Below are 14,317 nucleotides of genomic sequence, written 5' to 3' on the forward strand. Positions count from 1 at the left end.
GTTGCAAAGCACTTTGGCTGACTGGAAAGTTAGTTTGAGAGGAGAACTGAGATATTTTCCAGATGGGATCTCAGCAGTTTTAACTCTGGCTTTATCAGTTAATAAAAGGGATTTGTGCTTTGTGACAGTTATTGAATAAGGATTTGAAAATGTCTATAGGTCTTGCAGCACAAAAGAGCTGCTGAGCTTCAGTGTTTCTTACACAGAAACTTGTATTTGATGGGTTGTTTCACTTCTGTGTTGCATCAAAAACTGAAAAATATTTTATGCTGCTTTTCTTGATGCTAAATAGAGTTGAAGAATGGGTTATCAGCTGACCAGGTCTGCAGTGATGTTGACTTGTACAATTTTTGCAGTATAAAAAAATTGTAGAAAAATCTGTTTAATTGAATATGAAGAATAAGTGTTCAGATTGGATTCCTGACATGGTCAGTTTTGTAGCAGAAGTAAACATTTTCATGTATGTAATCACTTACTAGATTTCTTTTAATGGCAATTCTGTGAATAAACATAAAATAAAAAGGAATGGCACTAATAGGTTGAATTTTAGAAACAGTCAAAAAATTTGCCTTACCAAGTACAGTTCCTTTGTCAAACTGTTGTTCTCTTGCCCATATTGAATGTGTTTCTAGAGCTAATGGCTATTTTTAGAAGACAAGCAACTTTATTAAGAGAATAATGGCTGAAGGGACATTCAGTCTACTCTGAGGATGGGTAGAGAGTTGGCAGTATCCATGTGGGTAGAGTTTGTCATCAGGCACATCTGTAGCTTGTATTTATTGAAAGGTGGTTGGTTCAGACCTGGTCTTAGTCTCAGACACCCTATAATATAAATATATATATAAACTTGTGAAACAACACTAACATTCTGGGCAGCAGCGGCAGTTTTATATGTTCTGGCACATTGTCTGATACAATTTTCCAGATGAATCATTTATGGTCATGTATTAAAGACCAACAGACAGTCTGCTTTTATAAGCTGTGAACAGCAGACATAAACCTTGTTTTTTTCATTTTACTTATTGAAGAGCACGAGCACAAACTATTGTATCTTGAACATTTAGGGTCCCTATGTTTAATACGGAAATGATGACATGTATGGGAACTCAGCACAAACTCAGAGATGGCTGTTCAAACTTATTGTGGCATTTGAAGAGTGAGAGACTGTCAAAAGACAGACTTATCAGGAGATTGCAATAACTTAATAAGGAGTCTCTTATCAGCTGATGTAGTAAATGTGGATCCTTTAGTTCTGTCTGCTCTTTCATGCCATGTCATTGTTTAGTTGTAAAATTTTCTGTCATGAAGCCTTCAAATGAAGAGATGAGGTGAGGAGGACACGTCTGCTGGAGAAGGTTCTTTGAGCCAGTAGTGGTAATTTTGGGTGGGATGTGCCCCTTTTTTTGGGTTCTTTCTAAGTTTGCTGCAGGTGCACTGACAGAGGCAAACTCATGTGAAGGAGGAGACTTCCAATCTCCAGACGTTCAGAAACACAACTGCTCAGATGAACTGTGAAAACTGAGGTTGTGGCAGAGGTAAAACAAACACTGCAGATAATAAATACTGTCTTTCTATGGAATCTTTATGTCCTAGTCCTGATTTTGGTATTAAATCAGTTCCTGATGCCTTTAGGCATATTACATGTAATAATAAGTTCTGAAGTTCCTTTTCTGGTTTTGTTCCTGATTGTTCAAGGTTGCTATTCATGGGAAATATTCAACATCTGTTTAATGTGATCTCAGTGTTGAGGACACTAGGACAGGGGTTACTGAGGAAAATATTAAAGAAGACAGTTAGGAAGGCAAAAATAACACATGGGATGGAAAGAAAAGCTGTAAACCAAGATAAAATTTTCAAGTGAGATGCAAGAATAACTACAAAAGAACAAAAAGCAGAGAAGTATGCTGCTTGGTATAGGAAGAGTAAAACATTACACAGTAGACACACTGAAAATATGTACCACAGACAGAACTATGAATAGAAACAAGAATCTGAATGATATTATGTAAATAAGAGAAAAATTACTCATCATTTGAACTTTGCATATGTAGTTTTTCTCTTGTGGTTGTCTAGATCCAGGTACATGCTTTTTCTTCATTCTGTTTGAAAAATGTTCTTTCCACTTGAATGGGTCAGCTGATAGATAAGATGTAAAAACATAATGGCAAACAGATTTTAAATTGCTACACATTTCTGGGGAATGTAGCTTTCTATTGAAAAGGAGGAATTCTTATGTAGCTGTGATGTGGTGTTTGAGAGGGGCATCTTGAGATATTACTTCTAGTAGACCAAATCCAGGAAAGCTGCTTGTGTCATCATGCCAAAACTGAGAAGAGAGCTGAAAGAGCTCATGTATAAGAGATATAATTGTGGAATTTTTTTTTTAGGATGCCAGAAATTCTTGTGAAGCTCAGCTGTATATAATTTACTGAAGAATTCATCATGTTTAGTTAAAAACATCCATTACATAAGTCATTGCTTTTAATAAAATCCGTACAAAGCCTGGTTATAAGCTTAAAAGTGCATCATACTTCATTCTGAAATAGTGGTGAGTTTGATATTGAGACTTAAACCAAACCCAAATATAATACTGAATACCCATCTTAGTAAAATGAGCTGCTCTCCTGTCAGAACAGGTGACCAGAGCTGTTCGTGTGTGAACTGTTGCCAAGAAGCTGTTAATAAGAAAGATGTCTAAAGTATTTACCACCTGATTTCTTGGTAAATATATTAAAATTAAAAACCCACGAAGCACCACCAGCACCACCTCAGTCACTGGACATGTTCTGTCTCATCTTCTGTGTGTGCTGAGTTTACTGAAATGAGTTGTGTTCCTGTCACACTCTGGGAGGGCTCACTGAACTCAGCCTTTTTAACACAGGAGTCTGGCACAGTTTTAGTGTGTTGTGTGACAAGACTTTGGTTTAAATATCAGTGGAGAAACTCTAGAAGAATGTTTCAGCTTCCAGGGCTGGTGTTTGATTTTAATACCAACTTTGTCATGTTCAGAAGAAGAATTGTCTTCCAGAAGTCCTGTGTACAGGGGACATTTTCATACTTATGTATTAATTCAATTACTTTTTTCTTTCAAGAGATGTTTATTAGATTAAGTTAGCAAATTTATACTAATTTACTGTAAAACTTTCTTATCAGGTATACAGATCTCAAAACTCAAATTTATGCCATTGTAAAGGAACCCTTTCAAGTTCAGCAAGAGACTTCTTTGCAAGTAGTTGTGGGATCAAAGTATTTTGGTTTTATGTGCTATTTGTAGCCCTTTGCATTTCATTATTGCAGCTACAATTTGTATGTCATTAAGAGACTAAAATACAGATTTGTCAAAAGAAAGAACAAAATTGTCCTGAAATTTCCTTAAGCTTCTCTAAAGTTTGAACAGTTGTCCAAGAAATGTAGAGAGGGTTTTTTTCCATTAAAATTTGTCTTCTGGGGGAGAACATACCCACAAAAATTTAACTTCAGAACAGACCTTTTGAACTTGCAAATTGCTATCTAGCTTGAAGAAAATTCTTGTAATTTATGCTCAGCTCGATGGGATTTTGGGAAGCGAAGGGGAATGAACTTGAAACAAGAGAACAATGTTTACTTCAGTTTTAAGGGATTTTGTTAGTGGCTTCTTTTTCCACTTCATCTTCTCTATGTGGAAAATGCAGACTACTGGTTAGGTAGCTACAGATTTGTACAATTAATCTTTCTTCCATGACATTCATTTATTTTGATTTTAGAATGAAGCTAGAGCAAACTTGCCTGGATGAAAACATTTCTCACTCAGGAGGCAACTTTTATGTTATGGACATCTTACATTTTAAAAATATGTTGTAATTCACCAGTCTGAATCTATTCAGTTCATAGGGCAATAACAAAGTAAATGATGAAGAGTTAAGTGATGAGAGAAGATTAGATAAAAATGTGATATGTGATTTAATACTCATTTCCTTTTTCTTTAAAGTGTTCATTAGCTGGTGAAGAAATATTGAAATTCTTATCAAAAAGCAGACTTTTCATCTCCTAGTGGTAGACTAAGAAATTTGAATTTTCCAACTGGGACAGATCTTAACAAGGGTTGGGGTTTGTATGTATTGGTGTAAGAAAAGTAACTATCCCAAGACATTATGGGATTAAAAATCAATTGAATGCAGTTAGTGTTACATGATTATCAATAAAATTCTTTTTATAGTGCTGTAATATTGTCTCTGGAATATTAAAGTGAATGTTTCAGTTTGTTCATGAAATCAAGTTCAACTGTGCTATAGCTCTGCTGTGCATCTTGACTTCTGGGTTTATGCCTGGAAGAAATTTCTGAAGTGAAAATACATCCTATAATTTTGGGTGAGCTCAAAGGCAAAGGGCATGGATTAATGTTAAAATAATTAGCTTAGTAAATATTTTGTTTCCATGCCAAGAGGATTTTTAAAGCGTAGGAGTGCAGTGTGTAAGTGTTAGACTTCAGATCTCTATGTCTGAAGTTGCAGATTCTCAGAGTAAAAATGAGCATTTTTGTATGGATAGAAAAACCTCATTTTTAAATTACTTGTAGATATTAGTGAAGCTTAAGAATAATGTCTTGCTTTTCTTCCAAATGTTGTATTAACCAATATCCACAATACTAAAAACAGAGAGTCAATAGAGGATGGTAGAGTTTATTCCAAGTAGTTTTCCTATGCCCAGGTGTGGTACAGACCAGGAGGTGGGTGGTGCTGGGTTTTATACAGTATCTTTTAAAATATGGCATTTATAAAGGAGCCTTTCTGGCTGCGCTTTCACCTTCAATGATAAACAGGAAAGCATTTAAAAAAAAGAAAGAAGTGCCTGAGGTGCAGCTTTTTGTCTTCTTAAAAGAGGAGAAAGACTTTTTGTGTTCATTTGTAAAAATGAATATACAATAAATATGGAAAGAGGCCTGTGAGATAGAGAAAACCAAAACATAGAAGACTTCTGTACTACTTGTGTCTGTCTGTGGGTATATTAAGAGATATTAATCTCTAAAGGGAAGAGGTTCGAATATCTGCTTCTTTGACAGAGGATTTTTGCATGTGAATAACCTGAGTTTTGATATCAAAGTAAATGGTTTCATTAAGAAGCTAAATGGTTTCCTTATGTATAAAGAGATTTTAAGTGGAGGTAAACTGCTCTGGGACATGAATCACTTGTTAGACAGTTCTCAAGCCATCACTTGTTAGACAGTTCTCAAGCCTTCCTTCTTGCCTTCCCCACCCTAAAAAAAAATAAAATAATAATAATAAAAAAGCTGCCCAGAAATCACCAGGTAGTATAATTTTTAAATCAGTTTGGAGGATATTCAGCAGATTTGTTGTCTTGGTCTGATTTATGAACTCTGCTGCTGAGCATTCATATTATATGGTGTCCTGAAAAGGTCTTTCAATCCGTTACAGTGGCATGGTGTAATTACAGTGAAGCACATGATGATAGTGTTTAAGCCTTAGGATGCCCTGCAGGGAAGTAGTGCAAATAATTATCTGTGCATCAGCAGAGATTTAAAAAAAAAAAAAAAAAAAAAAAAAAAAAAAAAAAAAAATCAATACTGCTTGGTGGCTGAGTTTTTTGAGTATTCCAGTTAATGATTTTAGATTTGACTTAAAGTTCTGAAATTGTTTGGAAGTAGGCCATCTCACGCTGGGATGAAGCATCAGGCCATTTTAAATTAGGCACTGAGCATGCTCATCTCAGGTCCCCCCTGTTTCAGATTTTACTGCATGTCTCGGTTCCCTGTTAGTGGAGCTGTCACTCAGCTGAAGTAGAGGAGAGCACAGCATGCCCTTTTGTCATCTTTCTATCAGTGCACATGTGATTTCTCTTGGAACTGGGAACTTGAGATGTGAGACGAGCCTTGCTGTTAGATCGCCGGTGGTTTTGGTGAGTTGATATTCATCTCTTCCCTTTCTAATGCCTTTAGATATCTCAGATAAAACTCAGCTTCGTGCTTGTCTCTACTCTCTTATAAATGGTGTCTGTTTGAAATGTCTCTGCCATTACTCACTTCAGTAAAATAATTCTGGTACATATGTATTAATTTCTTTACTGGAGAAGAATTGCTTTTTTAGCAGGAGTGCTGGGCTGTGCAAAAAAATGGGCATATATCTTTTTTGTTCTGACTTCATATTAGCTAACTATTCCAAATATAGCAACAGTTCTTCAACCGCCACTTCTCAGTCATTTTTCATTATGTTCTTTTAAGCCAATTTTGGTTTAAAACCGAGCTTATTTTGTGTATCTCATATCTTAAGGGGAGTTAGAGTAGTCTTGCAAAAGAGAATTTTATTTCTGTAAGACAATGCTGAAGGATATTTACAGTACTTGGTTTCAACACAAATTGCTTAATGGGGTGACTTAGCTGTTGTCATCATTAGTTTTGCTGATATACATGTATTTCCTTCTTTAACCAGCAAAGGGATAGAAAAAAGGTATCTCCCAGTTCTTTGTTATGACTGAAACTCTGCACTTCTATAATAAGAATTTTTTAACAAATTTATAGTCTTTGTCATAGATGAAGTGATTGTTTGATGCAGCTTAACATTTATTAACTTTTAAATAAGGGGAAGGCAGGATTTATGATTCAAAGTATTATCAAAACTTAGTTCTTGCACTTGATTTAAAATTTTGCTTTCTTCCAACAGCCTCTGCAAAATGTGACTTCTAAATTCTTTAATGCAAGGCATTTAACTTGTAGCAAAGCCAGTTAGCAACATATTTTTAAAACATCTAAACTAAGGTTGTAAAAAGCAGTGAGTGAATTGATAAACTCTGACACCACCCACTCCCACCACCCACCCTTAGAAAAAGTTGTTTCCTGGTTGCACTTACCTGTGAGTGAGAGAAGATGATTTAATATCGTGATAGAACTTCATGAGTGTTTTAAGGTTTCAGTAGTGACATGCTGGAGTTTATCACTAGATTGAGATTCGAGGTCTTAACTGTGATGCATTCACATGCATTTTTGGGTTGGGAAGGCAGTTTGTTTTTACAAGCGGATGCTCTTTATCCTGTTGGGATTGCTTGCATATACTTCAGTGTTCTGGATAAGAGTTGAATTACAATGGGAAAAACTGCTTGTCAGTGAATTCACTGAACCTGACAAAAGAGATCTGTGCCAAGCATAACCCCTGTTATGATTCCAACTGACCTGGTGCCGAGGAGCAAAATCAATAAACCCACAAGCTTCATCAGAGCTGTGACAGTCCCGGCTGGAAGGGTGGAGAGTGGAGTGTGTGAATCTTGAGTGCTTGAATGTGAGTTTGCTCGACTCCCTGGTGCAGAGTTCTGGGGTAAAACGGTCTGGATGGATGTAGTGGTTAAGATTTTTGTTAAAGCCTGAGGATAATGCATTTAATTGAGGCCTTGTGGTGGCAAAGGGCTGTCATAACCCATCAGAAAACCGGCACTTTGGCTGCCAGAACAGGGTTGTGCCACTCTGAGGAATGATGAGAGAGAGACAGCCAGGGGTAACTGCAAACCTGTGTTGTGCAAAATATATCACTGTGGTGGCTTGTTATCTTCAAAGCATGCTGTTTCTAATACTAAGTTTTCACTCTTATAACCGCAGTACGTCGTTTCATGATGGTGGTGCCTTCAGGTGCCCTGAGCTGTGTCTCACAGAGATGTGGAAAATGCTGTGAAGCTGCACAGATTTGCCATAGGACAATTTCTGGATAAACAGCAAACCTAGAAAACTTAAGCCCTTTTAGAAAGGTAACGAAGAGATAAGAAAGGAAAAGACTTGCATTAGTGACTGCAGAGCAGGCAGTTGGAGTGGCAGTATAAAAGAAACACTTATAAAAGATAAATACGTGCGAAAAAAAGTAGCATTTAGCTGTTTTGGCTTCATTCCTTTATCACTGTGAGCATGCAAACGTGAGATTACTGATTTGGGTTGCTGAATAAGTTTGGTCTTAGTATGATTCTACTGAGATATCCCTTTGAAATGGGATATTTAAATTGTAAAAAGTCATATTTCACAGGTTTTATAAGGGAACAGTTTTTAGTCTCAGGGAAAGCAGAAACTTGCAAGCGTCAAACATCTCAAGTTATTTTTATAACCTTGATCTCGTCTATTTTACTCTTCACAATAATATTTGTTCTTGCCTTTGAAGTAAGTGCTGACTCTGGTTAGTTTTCCAAAAAGAGGAATTCTTACATTATAGTTATAGAGGTTAACTGAGATTTTAAAGACAAGATACTGCCTACTCCGCAGTGCTACTCTTGTCTATACCCATTGTGTTTAACATATAAGTCCACTTTTGGTCATGGGTAGCATGTAGAAAGTAATTGCCTTGTATTTATGATCTTTATGGTCGTTGTGCATAAACAGGTTATTTTGAGATCTCAGAGAACCTGACAACAACTGTGTTAATTTTGTTGATTTCCTTTTATTTCTAGATGTGTTGCACATATATATTTACACACCCAGAATATGCAGAGAAGGAGGATGAATGTGTGTAAGGGCTGCTGGTCGTGCAGCTTTATTCAGAGTGCATTTAAATTGCACTGAATTGAGAACTGAAATTGAATAAAAGTACCCTTCTTGATTTTAAGGAACTATATAATCTCTTTTAGACATGCCAGCCATCAGTAGGATTTTATTTTATTTTATTGTAGATCAATATATTGTAACTCACAATAAAATACCAGAGTGTAAGGTTTGAGTTTTTACAACTCCACTTTGTAGACTTCCCTCTCAGATTTTCAGAAGCTGTAGGTCTCTGGAAGGATCTTTGTGGACCTCTTTGTGACTGGCAATATAAGGCCTGTATTTCAGCTGGTTCAGTTATTTATTTTTTTTTAAGAGGATGAAAAAATGTATTCTGTTTTTCACATGAATAAAGAGTTACTGACTTGTGTGGCACTTCTTCACTAGGAGAGCAGTAAGAATGTGGTGTAGTGGCCTTAGTCACTTCGAGGAAGCGCCACTGCTGAAATAATGTTTAAATAAACTTTGCGCTTCATTTTATTTATTTTTTTAAATATAAATGTTTGCACAGGGAAAAGAAAATCAGAAGAGGATGTGGGGCGAAGGGGACCCTCTTGTATATGTATCACTTAGGCTGCCTGCCAGCTGTTTTCTGAATGATTAAAATCCTTTGGACAGTGAAGGCTCAGTCTTCTTCCATTCACGTTGTGTTCTAAATGAAAGATTTTACTACTGCTGACAATTGCACATAGTCAGTTGATGGGCCAGATGGAGAGAGCCTGTGACAATTTTTAGGCTGAAGGTTGTGTCTAAAAACCTTGTCAGCATTCTGCATCAGATCTTGACCCATTTTAGACAGTGTGCTACAATCTGATACTTTCAAGAGAAGAATGCCATTTTTTAGTTTCCTTTTTTTGTAGAGTGGAGGAAGGAGTGGAACTATGTTTCACAAGCATGAGCTAAATTTACTTTGCTAAATGAAAAAGAAACTGCACACCAGTACTCATTTAAAATAATTGGCTGTAATGTCAGCATTCAGTCTGAGACTTTATGGAAAAAAAAAAGAAGGCATTATTAGTTCTTTCTGTATGTATCTATTATAAGTTGAGAAACGGGCTTGTTAATGTGAAGACCTAAAATGTTTGGAATTGGTTTGGTTTTTAAAAAACTTCAGCTTTTTTTGTACCAAGAGAGTGGAAATGGTAAGGAGTTGGCTAAGTCCTTGCTGAATGAGCTGAGAATTGTGTCTACGTTTTCAGTACATTGAGGTTAAAAATGAGTGTTAGATAGTGCTGTGATTTTGGGCAGATTTTAGCCATGTATATGCCAGATCATTGCAATTCAATAATGGAAGAGTATTTAGTGGGAATGTCTGTTGATAAAAATTTAGCAAATGATTTTGTGTAATGTGAGTGTTTGGAACTTAAAATTTCCTAAAAGATTCCCAAGAGTAAAATGTTCCTTTTTGTAGGTCAGAATTTCCAGCCTTACCTCTTCTCCAGAAAAAAGCATGGGAATATTTCTCAAAATGATACATAAGTGTTAAAATTTTTTCAGTGTGTTTTTAGTGCAAAAGAGCATCACTATCCTTATGTTTATACATACATCCATTTTTTTAAGAGAATATGGAATACTAGTTTATGCTTCAGAGAGCATCAGTATTTAAAATATTTTTAGGATATTCAGTCCTATGCACATTTCAGTATTGTGGTAGGGAGACAATAGCTTTGTATTTTGAACATCTCAGTGGCTTTTAGTAAAGTGGCAATTGAATTGTGTGTTCTTTAAACAAATCTGAATTTAATGGGAGTATGTGCCATACAGTGACTTTTTTGTATTTAAGCCAGTCAACAATTTATGCTCTTCCAAAGCACAACCACTGAGGGGATAAAAAAGTTAATTATTACGTACTTCAGGCCATTTGAAGGGACTTGTGTGCAATTCATATCTTGTCCAAAAACATCAAACACCAAAAGGTTTTCCTGTTCTGTACTTTCCTGTTTATGTATAAATGATTCTTTTAATGAGCAGTTCAGTATTTTCAGTCTTTAAAGTTTATTCCTAAATTTGTTTGGTTTTATATTTCTGATGGTCCTTTTGCATATTCTGCCATGATATGTATAATAATGTGTACAGGGTTTTTTCCCCAGGGAATTGTATAGGTATCATAACATAATCAAATTAGTAGATAATCTGTCATTTACATGAAAATTAGCATATTGGCAATTAAATAAAGACCTTTTAATCTGTGAAAACATAGTGTTTGGTGACAAAAACTGAGTAACATCTTTAGTGGAATGACCTTCAGGGTTTTCACTGAACAGGATTTGTTATGGAGTCTTTTTACGTGTGATCCAGCATTAAGTTAAAAACGAAAAAGGAAAATGGCTGTATTGCGTTATTTTAAATATATTCAGAATATGATGAAGGTTTTTGAGGGGGAAAATGTCTTGAGAAACAAGAAATACAAAAAAAGGTTTTCAGAACTGTCTTTAAAAAGCAGGAGATCAATATGATTTTGAACAATTTTACTAACTAGAAATTTGCCTGATACTAGAGACTGTATCTTACCTGGGAAAACTAAGTTAGACTTTTTCTTTCTTTTTCACTGTTCTGAAAAATAGGGTGAAATATTTTATTTTCCTCCTGGAGAAAATACCCTGAGACATCAAGGTTGTCATATCATAGCAGAGAAGGAAAAGGCACGACTTGAACAATGCAATTTTCAGTAATGCCATCTGTCTCATCCCACACTGCCCGGCGCGTTTGTTTTCTCTATGAGCAAAGAAAAGACAGATATCTTTAGTAGCTCTCACATTGAGACTGTCAAAATAAGTACTTCAGTGCTGCCTCTGGAAGTATCTCCAGGTACTGTGTGGTTCTGGCTGCTGCTCCATGGATCATGGCAGTGCCAGTGGGAGGCAGGATTTGCACAGAAGATGAGGGACTGAGGCAGTGATGTGACTCAAGTGAAATAATTACCAGTGATGGGATTTCACCAGATCCTCAAAATTTTATCTGAAAATGTATCTTACAGAAACATCTGTAAGATGTTGCTGGTTACAGATGGGCACTGGTCAAGTGGAAGAGGAAAACCAGCTGCTGAAGGGCTTACTTGAACTTGAATGTTTCCTAGACCTAGTGAGTTTGATTTTTAAAAATGGTACTTGACAGGTTTAGGCTGAATTTAATTTCTAACTGCATCAGTGATCAGAATGGGATGAGAACATTCCCCACAATCTTCCATTACAGCCTTAGTATCTCACTGTTGTATTTACTTGCTTTAATGATGAGGTGTATTTTGTATCATGATAGCACAAATAGGAAATGGAAACAGAGGTTTACTTAACCAAGATCACAGAGAAAGTCTAGTGAAGCAGAAAGTGAAGCCAAAGGGCATATCCTTGATTCAATTAGCTTGATGCTGTGATCCCTGAATGACTGTCAGTCAAATACCTCAGGCACTGAAATGCATGTCAGTGCAAAGCTGCACCTGGCCCCACAGGAAGAAAAGCCAAATAGCCCTAGAGAAACTTCTTGCTCACGTGGCTTGACTGTTTTTGAGATCTTCACTGCCAACTCTGGGTTATCCCATTTAGAAATTCCAGCTGACCCACAGTCCAGTCCATTCTGGTATCTTCACGTGGCACTGCCCTCTGTAGGTATGTTTGGGGTCCTTAATTCATCAACTTGGGGCCCTGAGCACTAAGGTGTTCTTGTCTTTGTTCTGTCCTGTAATGATTCTCATTCACAGGTTAGATTCAAGTTGATCATTTGATCCATTGAATGCAGTTTTTTATTTCATTAGCTTGTCTGTGTTGAAATCAAGTAAGAACAGTTTAGATTTTGTTTAAATAGGACTATTGAATATATTAATCAGCGTGAGACTTCAACAAAATTAGATTTATTTGATTTCTTCGTTTAATGTTATAGTGACACATCTATTAGAGTAGCAGTGTGTCATTTTCTGACAACTGTGTTGAAGTGATATTGAGAGATTCTGACTGCAGTCTCCTTCCTTCATTTTCACGTAAAAATTTCTGAAAACTGCACCTCTGTAAAGCTGGAACAAAGACAGAGAACTGTGTGGAAGAGTAATAACCTAGCACTCATGGGAATAGAAGCTAAGGAATGTCAAGAGTTGCTGCAGTGTGAGTGCATGGGGTGTGTACACACCTGCATGTGTAAGTCTGGCCTGTACTTTACACTAACTACAACCAGGTTGTAGTTTCTCAAGCACTTCTAGACTTTCTGGTCCAGAAAACACTTTAGCTTCCCAGACTGAATTTTTTGTTTCTTGTTACCCCCACGGTTTATTTAAAAGATTAAATTAAAATGGTAGAGCCATGTCCTTGAAAGACATTAGAAGAAAATATTCTTAATAGTTTTAAAATGTTTCCAGCTGATTCTCTGCAAAGCTCTGATATCTCTGTGGCATTCATGAAAAGCTTACCATTTAGAACACAGGACCCTTTTTCATTGAAAGGCATTTCAGTGTCTGCAAGTAGTGCACACTGTTTCTACTTTTAACTTGTGGGACCTTTTGCACACACCAATAGCATTCTTACTGCTAAAAATGTAGACACTGTGACTGGTGACTGTATTTCCAGTTGTCTACAGCTTTCTCATATGGAATGAACATAATTGAAGACTTAATTGAAGAATTACAGTAACAAGTAGTAATAATCAATAAGACCTTACTGCTCTTTATCTAGAAAATAAAGTAGTTGAAGACAGTAGATTCCTCAGCTGATTCTGTTGTCATGGCAGTCCTTACTCTAGAGGCAGAAATTATAATTTATGGATGGTTTTCTGTTGTCATGGCAGTCCTTACTCTAGAGGCAGAAATTATAATTTATGGATGGTTTGCAGTTGGTTTAAAGTTATTGACAAATGCCTCTAGCATGTCATCTGTGTTAGAAACAAATACCAAATATGTAGATTAAAGAGGCTTGTAAGTTCTAACTTGATGGTTTTTCAGAGTGTGTCAAATCCTTTATGACACTGGAGATGGTTACCAGTAATTCTGTTCATGTTTCCTGACAGGCAGTGTCCAGTAGATGTAGATCAGAATTCATTCTGCAAAGAGCTGAACTGTTTTTAATGTGAATCTTCCTATAATTACTGGGGGAAATGTTTGAAATCCAGATTATTTTTGAGATATCAAAAGGACCGGCCTAACAGTATTTCATTTGATGGACCTCAGTGGAATGCACTCAGGGAAACCATGCCAGTGAAGCCAAATAGCTGCTGTGCACTGGTGTGAACACTTGCAAACTCATTAAAAGAGAGCGGGAGGAAAATTCTTACAAAGCTGCTTCTCACACTGTCATCTTAATCCTCAAGGAAAATCTGCAGAATATGTCGGAAAGACAAGCATGGAAATGAAATTCAGAAATCTGTTAGATCTTAAAACTCCTGAACTCACTGTTTTTAAACCACATAAATGACTGTTTCAGCCAATCCCCCAGTTTTATCACCTTCGTCTTTTGGGAGAGGAAAAAAAATGGAATAATAATATAAAATGAAATTATCAAATCTTGCTCCCCCTCTACTGGACTCTTTAACTCCTTTTCTTCTCCTTGATCTGATGAACACACCTTGTTTCACCTGAGCATGTTGGTTTTCTGCTTTCCTGAATGGATGAGCACTGCTGCTTTTACTTCAAGTTTGAGCGATGGCTCTTGCTTTACGAGCTTGTAACTCATTTCCAGGGTTGTCAGGAGATGCAGTGAAAGATGGTTGTGTAAAACTTGCCTCGCTGGTTTCAGTGCTGCTTGTAGTAGTGCTAATATCAAGATGTGACATGATTGCTCCATGTGGGTAGCATTTATTTCACTGGCTGTTGGAGTTCATCATTTTGTTCCTCAGGAC

The 14,317-nt window shown here is 36.5% G+C and overlaps 1 protein-coding gene across 7 annotated transcripts in view; it reads left to right on the top strand.

Annotated features, from left to right (window-relative positions):
• PLEKHA5 (pleckstrin homology domain containing A5) overlaps positions 1-14,317 on the top strand; it is a 166,739-nt gene that overhangs the window by 55,841 nt on the left and 96,581 nt on the right. The window contains exon 1 of one of the 7 annotated variants that reach the window (XM_018080563.3): positions 5,760-5,892. The exons of the other annotated variants lie outside the window; for them this stretch is intronic. The gene's annotated coding sequence lies outside the window, so the exon portion shown is untranslated. Of the gene's footprint in view, positions 1-5,759; positions 5,893-14,317 lie in introns of those variants that run through there. 7 annotated transcript variants of the gene reach the window in all.

This window comes from Manacus vitellinus, unplaced genomic scaffold, assembly GCF_001715985.3.
Source record: "Manacus vitellinus isolate BGI_N305 unplaced genomic scaffold, ASM171598v3 scaffold_5_pilon, whole genome shotgun sequence".
Taxonomy (NCBI): Eukaryota; Metazoa; Chordata; class Aves; order Passeriformes; family Pipridae; genus Manacus; species Manacus vitellinus.